Raw genomic sequence first — 20,271 nt, 5'->3', positions numbered from 1 at the left:
TGTAAGATTTCTCAACTTTTCATTGTAGGTCACATCACATGGAACTAATGGAGTTGGCTTCCCCCACAGGCCACAGTGGAGATCAACTAATAGATTTTGTGATTAATTTGCGTAATGCTTTAAACCAAAACTCCATAGTTGATAGATTATTGTTGGTTACCTCATGAAAATTTTAAAACTATATGTATAATCCCTATTTCACATTATTATACAATAATCATTAGATAACACTTTCACATTCTCCACATGCACTATGATTATATTGTCACAAACTCACAATATTGCTACTCATGAAACACCAAATTTAATCAGAAATGGCTATTATTTTGTAACATCATTCCTCATGATTATTAGTTGCCATCACCATGATATTGAAGTTTGAAATAATCTAGATTGGATCCAATCTCATTAAGTGATTTAGAGGATAATCTTTCGATGAGTTCCTCAGTTGAGAATTTCCTATAAATAGGTGGACTTTCATCTGAAGTTAGTTCCTTTAATGGGCCATGTATCTTCTCAGATGAGATATCACCCTTAAAGAAAAAATGCAGTAAAAAGCCTTGGTCCAACACTTTTCGCAATCACTCTATGACATGCACCTTTTATTATATCATTAGTTATCATCTGCAAGATATAAGATAGAAATTAAAACTAGTGCATCACAACAATATAAAACTTAAAAATTACACACTAATCAATGGAATTGAAATTTTAATAATTTAATTAATATGGTAAGGAAAAAAAACCTAAAGCATATTTCCAAAATTAACAATCAAACCACCATCAATAGGCTCAATATTAACCCATTTATTTTCATGAAGAACTTGGAGTCCACCAATATTGTCTTCTAAGAGTATTGTGATAAATGATACATTAACATGAGCATCTATCCCCAGGGTTAATTTTGGTTCTAGACATGCTGGGTAATAGCTGTTAAGTATGGACCAAATTTTTGTATACTTTTCCATCATTCCAAGACATTCGGGTTCAAGTCCAAGACCTAATGATATCAACATAAATATCCGATCACCTAACTTATGGATATGTTTAATGTACTCCATTGTTAATTCCTTGCAAAAACAATTTATCATATATATATAATCAACCATTTGAATAGTAGGTACATAATTTATGTGTATCTTATGAATTAATTATATTTGCACCAAAGGTTTGAATTTTATTTGATACTAATTATCGTATATCGATAAAAATAATTATATATGTATTTGTTTAATAATAAGTTGCTTCAATATATACGTTAAAGGACGACGATTTGGATCTTGACTTCTTTTGGATCTAGATCCACATTTACCTATTTAAAAAATTTTGGATCTAGATCTAGATCATTTAGATCCACATGTAACTTTTTCCCTTTTTTTTAAAATAAAAAAAAATATCTTAGATATTTCTTTTAAAAACAAAGTGAAAATTTATTGTTAAGTTCATCTATTTAACTTACACATTTATGCTAACTTTCTTACAATACAAAAATTATTATTTTTTAAAAAAATCTTGAGATAAATCAAACAAGACCTTAGATGACTATTTTTTAATTTATTAAGAATAAATCATAAATTTAAGTCGAAGTAATTTAATTGAATAGTGCCCATAGTAAGAAAGTATAAACTTAAAAGAAACGGAGAATGTATATATTAAAGAAACAAAATATTTAAATATAAGGATATTTTGTATTTTACCACCCACAAATAACCCACTTATTGATATTACGACCAATTTTTTTTTAAAAATTCCACCCAAAAAAGAAAAAAAAATAGATTTAACCACCATTTAACACTTTCTGTTAAAAAATCGTTAAATCTAACATTTTTCCAAAAATTATTCAATTTTTGTGATAAAAACATGTTCTATAGAGATTTTGGGGTCATTTTTGCCCTGGGTCTGATTTGATTTGAGGTCACAATTTACAAAAAATGTTTGGGAATGCCTTGTTTTGCGTACTTAACATAATTCGGTTTGCGTGACACATACAATATGAGGCATTTTCAATTTTTTTTGCAAATGTTAACTCAAATCGGTTCTAAAGGACAAAAATGTCCCCCAAACCCTCTTAAACACATGTTATTGGCATGAAAATTGAAGATTTTTTATAAATGTTAGATTTAACGGATTTGGTGATGAAATCATTTTTTTTGTCTTTTAATTTTGGATGGTATTTTAAATAATTTTATTTTTCGATGATACTATAAATAAATGGGTTATTTGTGGGTGGTAATATAAAGTCCAAAAGTTCTTAAGTATAAACAACAATACAAGAATCACATCAAATATTATATTTTAATTTTTATTTGAAAAGTCAAATTACGTACCATATTAATTTTACACAATAAAAAAAATATCAATGGGTTGGATCTGGATCTCAAATAAAAGTTTTATCACAAGTAAATTTGGATATGTTAGTTAAGTGAACAATCAGAAGATTCGATAACAATAAAATGGGACAAGATTCTTTGAATTTGAATTGTATTCGGAAACCATTACCATCCCTACATATACTACTAATTTGTTTAAAAATCATCTTTAAAAAAAAAAAAAATTTGTTTAAAAACAAAAGATTAATTTGCTTTATTTAATTTAGTTACTTTATATATGTAGGGGTGTTAAAATCGGTCCAGATCGAATAATAGTACCAAGATTGGACCGGCCCAGACCAAATTAAATTATTCTCTCCATGTCAAGAAATTAATTTTTCCGGTCTTTGGTGTGGTTCGGTCCAAAACTTGTTAAAAACTAGTCTTGGATTGGATCTTTCTGCTTAAAATTATACATAAAATTTTTAAATTTATTAATATTATCGTTACTATGTAAGAACAACTTTTATGAATTTTTTGTGCTATTAGACTTACAATATTAAAAAAAAAAAATTCAACTTTTTGAATTTATTTTTAAAATGTTATAAAACTGGTCTAAATCGGTCCAGTCAAGTTTTAAGAATTGTTTTTGTATTGATCCAGTCAAGGTTCGGTCTTGGCTTAACCAATTTGGTTCCCCGATTCTTAAAATTTAAAATACTGGTCTTCAGTTTGGTTCGATTCGGTCTTAGATAAGGGAATAACCCTATATATATGGCCTTAAATTTTGGGGTAAATATAACTCTTCAACCCTCAATCAAAATTCTTATTTGTCTTTCGCACAAGTTCATATAAAGGAGAATAAAAAAAAAATGATGGTGGTTGCTTATGAAAAGGTGAATATAAGAAATAGCAAGGGTTGACAATTTAAAGTGAATAGAATAATAAGATAGCGGGGAATGGTTGTTGAAAAGTGGTTTTAAAAATAATCAAGCTAAGATAAATGAAATTTTTTTATGAGCGCAAGGTTTATAGGTGAATTAGAATTATATCCGGGTATAGAGTGAGTTTATACTTTTTTTGTTCCTTTTTAATTGTTACATTTGAAATTCACACAATTTACACACTCTTTTAATTGTTTTTTGTGATTTATACGCTAGAAAAAAATATTCATGATCTTGTTATTTTTTTTTATCGATTTATACTTGTTTTAAATTTTGCAAAAGTATATTTAACGATGTTAATGATATAAAATGTGCATTGGCAAGTGTGAAAATTTAAGTAATTAATTAGATCAAAGAAAGTATATTTGATGAAAACTAGCTAACACCAACTTTGTAACTCAATTTCTTAATGATAAATAAGTGTACGTAGTGTGACTATGTAAGACAGATATAAACTTATATTACCTGCATATAGGAGCCAACGACTCTTGAGGATCAACTTCATCGCCAGTATGTTGGGAATTGACATACAAAGTGTCTCTCCAATTCGCAGCTTTTGATTGATATAAGTCATGGTTGCTAAAAAATTTCACGGGCTTTGATTGATAATCCCGACTATAGAACTTTTTCTTAGTCTCAGCATCTTGGTCATGAAACATTCGACTTTGGTTAATCATTGTTTCCAACAATTTCTTAGGAATCTCATGGTTTATCACTTGAAAAAATTCCCAATCCTTTGTCGCTTTAATAATTTCCTTGGCAGTAGAAGCAGTTCGATCTTTATTTTCACCAAAATAAGAAAAGTCTGTAATCGGCACACTTATATTTTTAGAACATGTGCCAAAATCTTTTAAACGTTCCTCGAGTGGTCTGACAAACATGCTAGGAATTTTTTTGATACCTACTGATTTGGGTATTTATACCCCGCCAAGTGGCCCAATGAGAGTACGACACGTGTCACAAAAAGAGGCATCCAAATGGACTACCCAGATGATGACACGTGTCACGCAGATATGGCCCATTGGAGTGACAGCCTTCAAGGCCCAAATCCCAAGTAGCCGCAAAACAGAGCTACCCTAAACCCTAGGTCACCAAACCCTAGGATAGGGCACACCTTTCTAGGACCCTATAAATAGGGAGATTCCCCCCATTTATTGGGGCACTTCTTAATCATTACATCATTTATTGCTCTCAAAAACAGAGAACAACTGATCTTGGAATCCGAGAAGATACTTACTTTCCGCACATTTTACTCCGAATTCGTACTAACTTAATCTTCGGAGGCGGACCTCCGAACATCCAGAGCTCCGTTCTTTTGCAGGTACAGGCGGCTTCGTTGGATCCAGTCTTCGAGTTGTAACTCTCCCAAGGGACACAAAAACACCCGAAACATTTGGCACCGTCTGTGGGGAGAATACCTCAAAGATGGCTTCACAAGAACCTGTACCGCCTCCAGTGACCAACTGGACTCCGGTTGATGGAGAGGTCCATTCGGACCATGACTCTAGTGACGACTGTGACGTCAAAACCTATGTGGCCCATAATAGGCCATTCGTCTCTAAGCACATCTGTCACAAGGAGAGACGAGAGCGGAACATTGACCAGGCGGGTACAAGCAAGCCCCCTAGGCAGCCGTCTGATCCTACTTAGGCGGCAAGATCAGCCCCAGTCACCCGAGATGAGCTCATGAAATTCATGACGAGTTTCAAGGGTGAAATCAAGGAATTAATCACCAATAGGACAGCTGCTCCTAGAAAGGAACAGTCGGCCAAAAAACCAGCTCAGGCTGAGAAAGCAAAATCGGTTAGGGACCGACAGCCTACTCCTCACCCTGCTACGAAGGAGAAGGCTTGGCCCCAAATTGATCTCTCCAAATTCCGTTTCCCAGAAACAACAAAAAGAAAAGCCATCCGGCATGTGCAGCCGGACGGCAGCAAAAAGACCTTCTCCGATGCTCGACACTACATTAAGCAAAAAACGAACCAGCAGCTGTCTGAGTCGGCATCCACGTCAACTTATCCAGATAGCTTCAAAATACCTCAGTGAGGAATTCACAATCTGTACATGGGACTCCGTCAGGCGGCCCCTCCGTCCATACGGGTCCCCTTATAATCAACTCGGCACACTATATGGCCCATCCATTATACAGGCCGCCTGCTTTGCCTTACATCCAGCCTGCCTTCTTCGGAGGATAGGTGGCATACCATTACCAGCCTATGGACTAGTAGCTTCGACTAGAAAACCTTGGAGAACAACCCTTTGTGTTTTCCAAGGAGATAGCCGAGGCCGAACAGCTTGCCAAGGTTAAAAATGTGTTGGTAGGGACCTATGACGGTACTTCAAACCCCGAAGATCACCTTCTGGCATACACCTACCTCATGTACCTACAGGGGTTAGATGATGCCACATGGTGTCGCTGCTTCCCAACTACCCTGAAGGGCATAGCCCAATAGTGGTTCGGCAACCTGCCGACTGGATGCATTAATAGCTTCAAGACGCTTGCGTTCTTGTTTGCTTCCAATTTCTCTATGAACATCCCTGCAAAGAAAACAAGTCTCGGCCTAAGCAATGTGCAGCAGGGAGATAGAGAAGGGTTGGGCTCCTGCGTTAGGCGGTTCAATCTGGTGAGAATCCAGATTCAAGGGCTGTCTGACGCGGTAGCCTATACAGACTTCTTCAAAGGTCTGAAGGACGGGTCGACTTTCAAGTTCAACCTCGTCCGCAAGAAAATCTTCACCCTCTAAGGAGCCCTGATGGAGGCGAAAGCCTATATATAAGCGACCGAACTCTGCTCCTCAAATAAGCAGTCGGACTCTAAGAAGTCTGACAGGTAAAAGGAGAATCGGATTGCTCAGCCGACTCAAAAACCTGAAGAGAGCAAGAAGAAAAAGAGATCTGGGCGGTTGATAACTCCGATTAACCGGCCTAGAAGAAGAAAAAAGAATGGAAATTGTATGTTCCAGGGTACGAGTTCCACAAGGACAGCTACTCCATCCTCATGGAGATAAAGGATCGGCTGACCTTAGAGAAGCCGACTCCAATGAAAGGTTCCGCTGAGAGTCAGAACAAAAACAAACATTGCCATTACCATGAGGACGTTGGCCATGACACCAATGACTATTTTAGCCTCAAGCGAACGCTTGACCGCATGGCCGACAAAGGAGTGCTGAAATCCTGTGTAAAGTCCAAAGTGACTTCAAAAGCGAATCTAGGGTAGTCTTCCAAGAAGACTCCCCAGCCTACTGGTAGTTCCGAAACCGATGAGGAGCCGGTCTACACAATAGCAGGCGGATTCTCCGGAGGTGGCCCGACCATGCGGGGCACCAAGGACCATTTGAAAAAGATGGTTCATTCTGTTGAAGAGGGACAGGTGGCTGGCACATCCGCCTTACCAGAATTCGTCAACATAGAGAAAGACCGGGGGAAAGTCAGTCGGCCGCATGATGACCCTCTGCTCATAGAATGCAAAGTGACCAATCAAAAAGTTGGTCGTATTCTGATTGACACAGGTTGCTCCTCTGACATCATCAACAACAAATGCCTATCCAATCTCAAGTATAAGCCGGATAACATGCATGATGTCTCCTATCTGCTTGTCGGATTTGGGGGAGGAGTGGTGCACCCAGTTGGACGGATAGATCTCCCTGTCCGGTTGGGAGAAAAGGGTAACGGTCGGCACATGACCATCCGATTTCTGGTAATCGAAGATCTGACCGCCTACAATCTCATTCTCGGCCGACCTATTCTGAACGAGTGTAAGGCCGTCATCATCCCTTTTCTCATGCTGGTTAAGTATGAGAGGGATGATGGCACTGTTGGCTCCTTGAACGGGGATCAGAAGACGACTAGAGAGTGCTATCTCTCGGACGTCAAGCTTGCGGCTGCTGCAGTTGAACGGGGGAAGGAGCCAATAGACCTTGATGATATCAAGGATAACCATCCAGCCCCACCAGCCTTAAAGAAAAGGAAGACTGATCAAGTGGTGGTGGTAAAAAAAGAAAAGCAATAGCAATCACTAACCGGGGAACAGTCAGATGACCTCTGTCCCTAGCCAGCTGGTGAGCACATTGATATTACTCTGGTCGATAGTCGTCCAGAGCGAACTGTTAAGGTGGGGACGGTTGCTTTTGCAAAGATGGGTGCAGACTTGCATCATCTATTGAAAGAATTCAAAGACATTTTTGCCTTTGAAGTGGAAGAGATGCTAGGCATCAGCCCGAATCTTGCTGTCCACAAACTCGCCGTGGATCCAAAAAACAAGCTTATCCGAAAAAAAAAAGAAATCACGACAAAGAGAGAAGTTAGGCGGCAGCCGATGTAATACCTCGTATTTTTATAAAGTATTTAAGTATTAATAAAATGTATTGTCAAATGCTCAAGTATTTTAATTAAATATTTTAAAGGGTTAAAATATTTTAAATATAAGGTTTTATAAAAGTAAAATATATTTTGGGCCAAACGTTTATTAATTATTGGGCAATGTAAATTATTCCTACATACTCTTATTGGAATAACCCATTCCAAAGCCCTATCCCATAACTTAAGCCCTATCCCATAACTTAAGCCCACATTTTTATAAGCCCAAATTTAACCCTACACTCCCTACTCTATAAATACACCATGAATCCCCAAAAATTTCCCACACAAAAAGGTTAGTCTTATTTTCTTTCTCCTTTACTTTATTAATTTGTGTTATTATAATTATTGATTTATGGGTTTTGATTTTGTTGTTTGAAATTAATTTAATTAGTATCAAATTGTATTTTGATGATTAAACTTTATAATTTCAGATTTTATAAATGTCATAATTTTCTGATTTTGTAAATTTTATAACCTAGGATTTTTAATTATTGAAAATCACGATTTTAGGGTTTTTACGAACAATTGATTTAGGGCTTTTATAGTAATGATGTTTGAAATTTTGGTGATTATAACTACTGATTAGTTTAACTTAATTCCAGATTATTTTGAACACGTAAATTCGTGTTTTAAATTTTAGATTTCCGTTCGTTAATATTAATCACGTTTTAATCCCGATTAGGTTCTGAACTCATCCGATTTTGATAACAAAGTAGTGTTTTCCATGTGGAAACAACGTTTTAAGAAAGACTCACTACCTATGGTAGTGAACACCACCCTCTCGTGGCCAAATTCAGCCTCTAAATATGATTTTCGGGAAGTTTTTGATTTTTAACGAAAGTTTTTTAAGCTTTAAATTTTATCCTTGAGTTTAAAGGGTAAGAGATAATTTAATGTTTCTATGGATAATTTAAGTATAAAGATGTATTTTGATGAAGTTTTAAAAGGGTTTTTGATTAGTTTAAAATGCTGGAATTTTATTTAAAGTAGTATAATTGTGATTTTAATGAAAGGGTGTGATTACCCATTAAGAAGGAGTTTAATTAGGGTTTTTAAAATAATTTTTTGATTTTTTTAAGTAGTCTAAAGTAAATTTAAGTTGCTGGAAATTGTGTATACAAGGAGAATTAATATAGTATTATTGTCCCTTTATGTAGGAAACTTGATTCGGAAATTGTTGTAGTGTAATCGGCTACTTTTAGGGCTTATTTGAGGTACATTCGCGTACTTAGCATAATTATGTTGATGTAATAGCATGCTAAATGTGTTTGATTGATTACAAGTAATATCATGCTAGGTTTGGAATGGAAATTATGATTTGGATGTTATTGGTGATTGGATTATGAAGCATGATTTATTGTGATGGATTATTGAATGGAAAATAATAGCTTGGAATATTATTTATGAACCACATATTTATTTATGGCATGATAGAGAGCATGTTTAATTAAACTAAATATTTAATTTGGTTTGAAATATTGTAAAGGAATTTTATTATGGTTCATATAATTTTTATTGTACTATAAGCATGAGTAAAGAGCTATATAAGTGTATATGTACACGAGGAATAAATTGTATGTTGGTGCCTTAGTGCACTTAAGGTGTTTTTAACACCGAGGGATAGGATTTATGGCGCTTTATGCGTTTAAGGTGTCATTGGCACCGAGGTAGAATTAGAAAAGGGTTCAACATTAAATATTATGTGGTCACTAATTATTCAAGAATTAAATTGATATATTTGATTGCTTGAATAATTATTGTTGATTGAATGATTATGATTTGAGAGTCATCACTAAGTTTAATAATCGGTAAATAACGTAAAGTGAAAGAGATTACGCACCAAAACTCTTGGAACGTATATACCTTGAGTATGAACATATGGGGGGAGTTATGGGGTTTTTTATTTAACCATAACTTCTAATGGAGTACAAGACGCTGTACATTTCTTTTATTATTATTATGCGCAGGAATTCCGCCACCTTTGTGTGGTTTTTTATGCTGGCACGGTTAGCTCCCGTGTTAGTAACCTTAATTTATTTGGGGGAGGTTAGTGGAAAACCCGTTCGATGCGTAATCAACGTTAAATAAATTATTTAGTGTCTAGTGAGAACTTTTATTGAATGTGGTATGCTTGAAAAACAGGTGCAACAAGGTAAGTCGTGTGTTGATAGGGAATTGTATGCTAGTGTGTTAATTACGCTTATGTACTCAGCTTTGCTGATTGTGTGTTTTGTGTGTTTGTTGGCTATGTCATTATCATGGCCCTATGATGACCCGTTTTAATGGAGAGTAGTGGAAATAGGTAGAGATAAGCTTTTCAGGTGATGAAGCATATTCATGAATGGGCATGAGTGAAGAGCGAATCATGTTAGTTTCTATAAGTATAGGATGTGTTTAATGCTTTATTTATTTGTGATACTATTATTGTGCATGGCTAATGAAAAGGTTTTGAGTTCGGTTTGGTTTTAATAAGGGCCTATAATGGTTCTAAGTTGTAGGTTGATTTTATTTTACTTCGTTTGACTTTGGTTTGACTTTATTTTCGTTGCTTGACTTTTTCAAGTTGACTTGTTTTGAAAGGTTTTGAAATTAGTCTCCCGCTGTGTGTCTTTGATAGTTGCCTTAGCCGTTTTCACGGCGGCGGTAATGTCTTAGATATTCCTATTTAAAGTTTTATACAGGGCAAAACAGGTATTTTAAAAGAAAGGAATTTCTAGGGTGTTACAGCCGCCGAAGTAAAAAAGCTGTTAGACGCTGGGTTCATTCGGCCATGTAACTTCCCTGATTGGGTTGCGAATGTTGTGCTAGTGAAGAAGTCGAATGGTACCTGGCTCATGTGTGTTGACTACACTGACTTGAACAGAGCATGTCCGAAGGATAGTTATCCACTTCCAAAGATCGACAGTCTGGTCTACTCTATAACCGGACATGCCCTGATGAGCTTTATGGACGCCTACTCAGGCTTCCACCAGATTCCCCTGTGGAAAAAGGATCAAGAAAATACGGAATTCGCCATTGATCAGGGGTTATTTTATTACACCGTTGTGCCGTTTGTCTTGACGAATGCGCTTGCTACTTCCCAACGAATGATTAATACGGTCTTCATTAATCAGATTGGGAGGAATGTCGAGGCATACATCGATGACATGATAGTCAAATCCAACCAATAGGTAGATCACCTTGCTGACCTACGAGAAACATTCGCCACACTCAGGCGGCATAAGGTCATGCTCAATCCCAAGAAGTGTGTCTTTGGTGTTTTGTCTGGGAAGTTTCTCGGATTCCTGATTGACCAAAGGGGGATAGAGGCCAACCCTGAAAAAATACAGGCGGTCATTGACATGCAGTCGCCCCCCACTATCAAAGAAGTACAAAAGTTAACAGGTTGTCTGGCGGCCCTGAGGAGATTCCTCAGCCGGTCAGGTGACAAGTGCCTCTACTTCTTCCAGGCAATCAGGAAGAAGATTATGTTTGAATGGGGGGATGACGTTGAGGCGACCTTTCAAAAATTGAAGCAACACTTGCACTCTTTACCAAGGCTGGTCAGCCCTCTGCCGAAAGAGACGCTCTACATGTACCTGGCTGTCTTAGATCATGCCCTTAGTGCCGTTCTCCTTGCTGAAAGAGACGGCACCCAGATCCCGGTCTATTTCATTAGCCACGTTCTCAAAAACGTAGAGCTTCGGTACCCCATGGTTGAAAATTTTGGCCTCGCTCTTTACATGGTTGTCAAGAAGTTAAAATCTTACTTCTTGGTACATTTCGTAGTGGTCTACATTGACCAATCGATCAAGCGGCCAATGACGACCTTGGAATCATCAAGCCGAATGCTCAAATGGGCTATTGAATTACAAGGTCTGGAAATCACTTAGAAACCAAGGAAGGCAATAAAGGGGCAGATATTCGCCGACTTTATTGTCGAAATGACAAGGCCGGTTGCACCGGATAACACTGATCAGGTTTGGAAAGTGTACGTGGACGAGAGCTCCACTATGAACGGCTGTGGTGCAGGAGTTATATATCAGTTCCCTAAGGGTGATAAGTACGAGCATGCACTACGGTTCAAGTTCCAGGCTTCAAATAATGAGGCAGAATATGAAGCCCTGCTAGCCGGAATCCGCATGTGCAAGGCGGCAGGGGCAACTAAGATTGACGCCTGCTCTGACTCTCAGTTGGTCGTGATCCAATACCATGGTGATTATGAAGCCACCCATCCGGCTATGATCAAATACTTGCAGGAGGTCAAAGCTGAGGCCGAGACACTTGAAGAATTCAATCTAATTCAAGTGCCTCGGTCCGAAAATAATCAGGCGGATGCTTTGTCTAAGCTGGCATTATCTGCCTCATGTGATACACCTCGGTCAGTATTCTGGGAGGTAATGGAAAAATGAAGCATTGAAGAAGATCCCATTAGAGTACTTGACCGAACTTCTACTTGGATGGATAGCATCCGGGCGTATCTGCTAGACGGCACGCTGCCGGATTAAACTCCAGAAACAGCCACACTGAAAAAATGTGTGGCCAATTTCGAAATTCATAAAGGAGAGCTTTTTAAGAAAGGGTTCCTTCAACCACTCTTAAAATGCATCACCCCCGAAAAGGGGCAGGAAGTTCTAGAAGACCTACATGCGGGCTGTTGTGCCTCACTTATAGGCGGCAGGTCTCTAGCAGAAAGGACCAGGCGATAGGGTTACTTCTGGCCTGGAGAAAGACGCCATGACATTGGTGAAAAAGTGCGATAAATGCCAAAAATTCGGCAAACTTATACACTGTCCGGCCACAGATCTGACGGCCATTCATAGCCCGGTTCCATTTACCAAGTAGGGCATGGACATCCTGGGGCCATATACTGCTGCGTCAGGTAGACGGTGGTATATCTTTGTTGCCATAGATTATTTCACCAAATCGGTAAAGGTAGAGGCGGTAAAAAACATCAAGACTAAGGACGCCATCTCCTTCATCTTGAAGAATATCATTACCCGATTCGGGGTGCCTATGTCCATGGTTTTGACAATGGTCCTCAGTTTGAGACGCCTCAACTCAAGACTTGGTTGGGGGATCAAGGGATCTCACACAGTTTCGCATTAGTCGGCCGACCCCAAGCAAACGGCCACGTTGAAGCCTTCAACAAGTTAATCTCAGATGGTATAAAAAAGAAGATTGAAAAAGTTGGTGGCCTATAGGCGGATGAGCTACCACACGTCCTATGGGTCATGAGAACAACATCAAAAGGGCGACTGAAGAGACCCCATTTCTCATGGTGTACGGTGCAGAGGCTGTCTTAACGTCGAACACTATGAGCCGACTCTTCGAATCATGTTGTATGATGAAGAGGCAAATTGGGAGGCCATGCGGCTAGCATTGGACTCGCTTCCAGAGCACAGGGGCAATGCCACCTTGCGCCATGAGATTTACCGTATGAGAATGACCAGAGCCTACAACAAGAGAGTGCACAAGCGGCCCCTTAAGGTTGGGGACTTTGTGCTACAAAAAATGGAGGCAGTCGGTAGGGCGAATGAACAAGGGAAGCTAACCCCAAATTGGGAAGGCCCCTACCAAATCTATGAAGAAGTAAGAGGCGACACCTACCGTTTGGAGACACCAGACGGTAGGCAGCTACCCAGAACCTGGAATGTAGATAACTTGAAGAAGTACTACTTCTGAAATTTAGTAAATTTTTTATTCAAACTCATTAATAAAAAGTCTGCCTTCTTTTTTCACATTCAAGAGCACTGCCTGCATAAATGTGCAGACGGACCAAGCTCAAAACTACTTTTCTAAAAGAGGCCGAAGGCTGGATATGTTTTATAAATAACTCCATCTACTCCAACATTAGTATGACTGTCTGCTCCAATATAAGTCAGACAACCGGCGACGTCCATTCGGGCGAATTCGTCGACGAGAGCATCACCCATTTAGGTGGTACATTTCTCTATAAATCAAAAACCAAACGGCCCCACCGCCTACGTTAAGGCAACGCTCGTAGCCGTTTGATTTAATCTAATTTGAAATCTAAAAAGCGTTAAGTTTTTCAAACTGTTCTAGCACAGACGGAAAGCGGTTACTGTTTCATTTTAGAGGTTGCGCTATTCAAATATCACCGCATGTTGTTGCTTTGGGGCAATACAGCCGGACAGATTATACTTATGATTATAAGCTAAGTTCAAAAACTTAGTGGCTTAAATAAAAGTCTAAACGTCTAGTTAAGGCCTTTGGCCGGATACTCTCAAATGTTTAACCGACTGCTCAAAATGGCCGTCTGTCGCTTGATTTGGGATAATCACCATAGTGATTAATTGACTTAGAAACTAGTCATACTCTTTAAAGTATCAATAATTTCTAAGTCAATCAACCCATTTTTGAAACCAATCGACATCCGGCCAGGGGCAAGGACATTCGGTAAAACAAGCAATTGCATAGTATACAAGTTAAATACTTAGCTAAAAATCTATGCATTTAATATTGAAAAATTGATAGCTTTAAAATTTTTTAAAGCAAAATGCCAATATAAACAAAACGGTCAAAACGACCGGCTGCATTCACATAAATAACAATCGTCACAATGGACGACTAGAAAAGTTAGCTGGCTGAGCTAGAAATTGTTGATTCACCCGACCCCTTGGTCGGTAAAAATACACAATTTCTCGGCACGCAAGCCGGAAATGAAAATACTTAGCCATCTGGCCGCAGAAAGATACCTAAAAAGCTTAAGAGGATCAGGAGAGGTCTTCAGCATTAACAGCTGCATCATCCTTGTTGTCTACTTGCGGCTGCTCATTGTCGTTCCCATCCACCTCCTGATCCTCATCATCCCCCGAGGACGACTCGTCCGAGGAGTCGGATTCCTCGACACCCTTGGTCGCCTCCTCCTCCGCCTGCTTCATGAGCCGATCGTTAAACTGATCATTGGCTACGTCGAACTTGTCTTTCAAAATTTGGTAGTCAGAGCCCGGCTGCAATGATTCCCAATCCATCCTCATAATGATAGTCCTCCATCATTTGTTTGACTAGGTCCTTTTTCTTCTCCTCAGCTAGGGACTTGTATTTAGACCTGAGCTGGGTCTCTTGGTTTTGCAGCCAGCCCTTGAGTTTGTCAACCTGCCCCTGCAGGCGGTCCGCGAGGGGTCCCAGCTTAGCCTTGAGGTCCTTGACCTCATTTTGGAGCTCGGTTACCCACCCTCTCGATGCATCCAAGTCCTTCTTGACCTGCAGATTGGCCGACGCCTGGGAATACATCATATCAATTGTCAGTAGTTCATTTTGGGCAATCTCAAACTGAGCAGTGTCTAAGGAGGAGGCGGCCTGAGCTTTAGCAGCCGTTACCTCTTTGGACTTTTCGAGGATTGGCTTTTTAAGCCCGTTCACGCGCAGCATAGCCTGCATTCGACCAACAGTGAGAATGGTCAGTATCAAGCGGCTATACTCATTATTCAGGATAAAAATCACAAGTATCCTACCTTACAAAGAAGCGCCAAGATGGCGTCAAGGTTGAGGGAGCCGACTCCTCTGACAGACGCCTTGTCTTCAGGCTCAAGCGCCCTCAGCATCTGTTTGGCCAGCTGTAGGACAGTCGGCCTCTGTGGAACCTCTGCCAGATCAAACAAACATGAATTAAAAAATCTTAGCTTATGATCCAGTGCCCTTTTTGGCAACTGTTATTCCAACCATACTGAAAAATGGGTAAAGCTATGATACCTTCCGCCTCCTCCTCCTAGGCGGCTTTGCTTCTGTCTGCTACTGAGCCGACAGCAACATTGAGTGGCTTGCCACTCTTTGATACCCTAGGGGCATCCGGCTTCAGGGTCGTCTTGTTGGGGGTGGAGCCGTCATAAGTCTTCCCGGGCTTATGGGCGATGTGCTTCCTAGGCTTCTCGAAAGTGCCAACATCACCACCCGACTGCTTTTGAAGCTTCGAGTCTGGCTGTTTGGAGGGAGAAGGTTTGGACGAACCACCCTGCATGGAATGCACAAGTTATTATATTGGTGATCTCAATAAAACTCAATCCAAGTCAGAGAGAAAGTTCCTCACCTTAGGAGCTCGGCCTGACGGCTGTTCCTCATTAGTCTGTTTCCCCAAGATGGACGAATGATAATACCCTGCAAGATGTGCAGCCGGCTTCTTGGCGGCCGAGAGCTTTCCATTGCTGTGTCTGCACAGAAAGTAAGAGTTAGAAGCTAAAGAAAGAATCAAAATCAGCAAAGTAAGATAAAGCCAAGCGGCCTACTACCTCTCGGCCTCTCAGCACTGAGACCGTGAGCGGCCAAATACGTACCGTCAGATAGCCACTCATGATGGGGAATGTAGCTTTGCAGGGTAACCTCCTTCTTCCCCGTCCCTTCATTAGTTTGAATGGCCACAACAAATAAGCCTTGATCTAGTATCTCCTCCTACGCCTGCCTTGGGACAAGTGGCAGAGCTTTCTTCCCAACAAGGAGAGGAGGGTTTCGGTTCCACCGGTTGTATCTCTTATTGCGCAGACGGTCGGAGGTGGAGACTATGTAGAATTTCGTCCTCCAGTCTTTCCATTTGTTCTCCTTCCCCACCGTCATCATAAAGCCCTTATGGCTAGTAAGGGTCAACCATCCGGATCCGCTTGATTGAGGGGGTTTTGCTCAAATAATGCATATGAGCGAATGCCTCAAAGTTGGGATCCACCTCCAGCATTTCACATGCGGCAACGTAGCCCAAGATGTTGACCCAAGAGTTGGCGGCTAGTTGCCAGATACCCAGTTGGTATCCCTCAAAAATTCTCTCCACTGCCGGATGGAGAGTGAAGCGAAGACCAGATAGAATGGCCGCCTCATAGCAGCCAAAACATTGGTCGTCGTAGCTGGCCTTCTCTGGCTAGACGACTGTATCCTCAGCGTCTGGCATAGAAAGAAGAAATCCATGTCCCATGACATGGTTGGAAATGATTTTCCCAAAGTCCTCCGTCATTTTCTTCCGCCAGCCTTTGGGAACGTGCAAATAATAAGGAGCACATTCCAGCCGGAGCGAAGCAGATGGCTCTTCCCATCCTTCTCCCCTGTCCGCTGACAGAGACTCTCTAGCAGCGTCTAATTTTAAGCGCGCCTCCTCCGAGTCAATGGAGGTTGTAGACACCCAAATGTGTCTCCCCAAAACCAAACCCAGTGATGAACACGTTTTGCATCGAATGATTATCGAATGGGGTGAAAGTGTGAAAGGTCAAGTGTTGCGGTTGGTTTTTATTTAAATTCTTTCTTTCTGTTTTCGAAAAAAAACTCTATTTTATGAAAACAGCCAATCCAATTTAGTTTGGTCCACAAAAAGGGTCCAATAATGGTGTAGTTGGATGGGGCTTGTACAGAGCTTTCCAACGATATATTATAAGCCCAATTCCGATGAATAATGAGGAAGTTATGGCCAAAATACTAAGTTGGACCCGGTTTGATCTTTACATGCGGCCCAATGATCTAAGGGATGGCCCAATGTTAATTATTATTCCTAGAGTTATTAGAATTAATGGTAGTCTTCTAGAATTCTATAGAAGGTTCTCTTTAATCCTAATAGAATTAGAATTAATAATTATATTTTGATAAAGTTTTATTTGGAATAAAATATTATTTTATGAAAAATACAATTTCGATTTTCACACGGATTTAACAAATCGATTTTGATCCATATGTGGACCCCGTGTGGAAAGCGCGCAGAAATCCAGGCCTGTCGCCAAGCGACAAGGTCGGTTTTGCAGCGACAGAGTGGAATTTTATTCCTTATAAAATTCTACCTATTACCGGACTGTTTTCTTATAAATAGGGTCCTAAACCTCTGTTTTTATTCACCAATTCTCATCATCTACAATGATCAACAATCAATCAACAATCAATTCACAATCATCTATTCTCTCTATGCTCTCATCTCTCTAGCTCTTACAAAATTCCGCATTCACGAGATCTAGAAACACCTAGCCGAGTTCGAAGTTGCCTTCGCCGTAGACGTGAAAGGTTATAATTTCTGAGGGTTTGGTCCCTAATCTCTCTTTCAATTATTTAATTTGGTTGTTTGATTTATATTTTCCTTGAAGTTACTAACGCGTGTATTTTGTTATTAGAAAGAGGTACGAGGCATCAAAGTATGTAATCTTATTGCTGTATTCTTGTAGAAAGCATGTTTAAATTTGTTTAATTCCTAGTATCATGTTAGGATGTTATTATTGCTTTCTAGTATCATGTTTAGGGAAAAGGTTATAATATCAAATATGCTTATTATGATTCCTGCGATGCTTCCTATTCTCTTTTCTAATATCATGTTAGTACCATGTTAGGGTTAAATCTTTGATTTTTATTATTTAGTGACATGCTAGGGTTTGTTATTAATCTTGTTAGTATCATGCCTAGGATCTTGCTATTAATATTATGCTTTAACATGATTATGATGATTATGATTATCATGATTGTTATTATGATTATGATTATAATTATGATGATTATCATGTTTCTTGATGCTTATTTATTGTTATTGCTTGATCACGCCTTTTATGCATATTTAAAGGGAATTTGTACTTGTAATCACGCTTAATAAGATAATTAATAATCTTGTTTAGGCTAATATGATTATAATTCAAGTGATCACCAATAATAGTTTTATTTGTGCATTAAGTTCAACCAACATAGATAAACAGGTTCAGGGTTAACCTATTGTTTGCATGTTAGTCAGAAAGCGCACATGAATACGAGAAGAATAAAGTAGAGGCCTATTTAGGGCAGGTTCAATCTCTTTTAGGTTGGATTTGTACCTTCATCCCCGAATCCTATTTGGTTCAAGACCTTTTGGAGTTGACGATCTCATGGATCGTTAAGGGGTGTAATCTTCACCTTGTGAACGGTTTACAAGTTCCTAAACTTGTTGGCGACTCTTTTGCTCTAGCTTCTTTCCCTTTGGACGCCACCATGCTTAAGTGTATGATCACAGTGGGGTTCAAGCTTGGGGTTAATGCTTGAAATATTCACTACAGAGGCGCTATCAGAGGATGATGAATCAAAGTCATCATCAAAGCTATCGTGCAAGTTGGGGGTCTGCTGGCTAGTGCCGGCAGTGTTCTCCCACATTTCCTCATCCGGCACCGAATCATTTGGCCCGGGATCTTGTCGTTCATTATCAGACTCCTCCAAAATCGAGGAGCCTGGGGTGTTAGTAGCAGTAGGCGGATTATCATAAACTTCGGCAACAGGCGCCCTAATGGAGCTTTTTGGAGTATACAGTCGAGCTTTCCGAATGGTACCAGGTACCATCCGTCCTATACGTCCGACTGGTCTGCTTCGTTCTAGCCATGGTGTCCTGCACAGCTACAGACACAGTCGGATTTGGAGAAGTTCTCAAAGGGGAGTCCTTGAATGAGAATTCGGCACTCCTAGTTCTAGATTCAGCTGTCCCCGGTGACCGGCTGATCGCTAACCTAGGCCGTGCCGGGTGCATTTGGGAAACCATTTTTAAAAAAGAAAAAACAAAAATAAGGAAAGAAGAGATCAGACGGTTACCTTAGATGAAGGTACGAGAGCCACTTGATCTGGAAATCTGCTTACAGGCGGATAAGAGGCCGAGTGTCGGATGCTATCACAAAAGAAAACAAATTCTCAGAGGTCAAAGATTTAAGATTCTCTCTGAAGATTCACGCAAACGTGTGAACGCAATGAAGAGGTCAACCCCTATTTATAGAAAGGGGGAAAAGTCTTAGGGTAAAAACCCTATATTCTGCCACGGTAAACAATAAAAAACCGTTCCAATGAGAGGCGGACACCTGTCACAGGCGTCACGTGGCGAGCCACGTCACCCCTGTGAGGGGCAAATGATTTGGGTATTTATACCCCACCAAGTGGCCTAATGAGAGTACGACATGTGTCACAAAAAAAAGGCATCCAAATGGACTACCCAGATGATGACACGTGTCACGCAGATATGGCCCCTAGGAGTGACGGCCTTTAAGGCCCAAATCCCAAGGAGCCGCAAAACGGCGCTGCTCTAAATCCTAGGTCACCAAACCCTAGGACAAAGCACACCTTTCTAGGACCCTATAAATAGGGAGATTCCCCCCATTTATTGGGGCACGTCTTAATCATTACATCATTTATTGCTCTCGAAAACAGAGAGCAACTAATCTTGGAATCCGAGAAGATACTTACTTTCCGCACGTTTTACTCCGAATCCGTACTAACTTAATCTTCATAGGCGGACCTCCGAACATCTGGAGCTCTGTTCTTTTGCAGGTACACGCGGCTTCGTTGGATCCAGTCTTCGAGTTATAACTCTCCCAAGGGACACAAAAACACCCAAAACACCTGCATCTATAAGGCCTTTAACCCCAAGTTTTCCTTCATCGAATGCCTTCAGTTCATTAATTCGATCATAGCTACTCTGTGCTTCATTTGTGGCATGAGTATCCATTATATCTTAAAACTCTTCTTGGATGAAATAACTTTAAAAAGATAATTTTTTTTTCTCAACTATTTTAATAATTGATGAATTTTCATTATATAATATTATTGGTAGCTCAGATGCATGAGAGGCTGATCAACTCGCTCATCCATGTGAATCTCATTAATTGAAAATAATAAATAAACAACTAAGCTAGTGTATGGTAATCATCTTGCTTATCCATGTGAATCTCATTTATTGGAACAACTAAGATATTGTAATTAGT

At 39.7% G+C, this 20,271-nt stretch overlaps 1 pseudogene; it reads right to left on the bottom strand.

The window, feature by feature from the left end:
- Positions 1-350: 350 nt before the first annotated feature.
- LOC145575570 (1-aminocyclopropane-1-carboxylate oxidase homolog 1-like) lies at positions 351-20,015 on the bottom strand (annotated as a pseudogene).
- Between the last annotated feature and the right edge of the window lie 256 nt (positions 20,016-20,271).

This window comes from Chenopodium album, chromosome 13 (assembly GCF_948465745.1).
Source record: "Chenopodium album chromosome 13, dcCheAlbu1.1, whole genome shotgun sequence".
Lineage (NCBI taxonomy): Eukaryota > Viridiplantae > Streptophyta > Magnoliopsida > Caryophyllales > Amaranthaceae > Chenopodium > Chenopodium album.
This window is presented reverse-complemented; position numbering and strand designations above follow the sequence as displayed.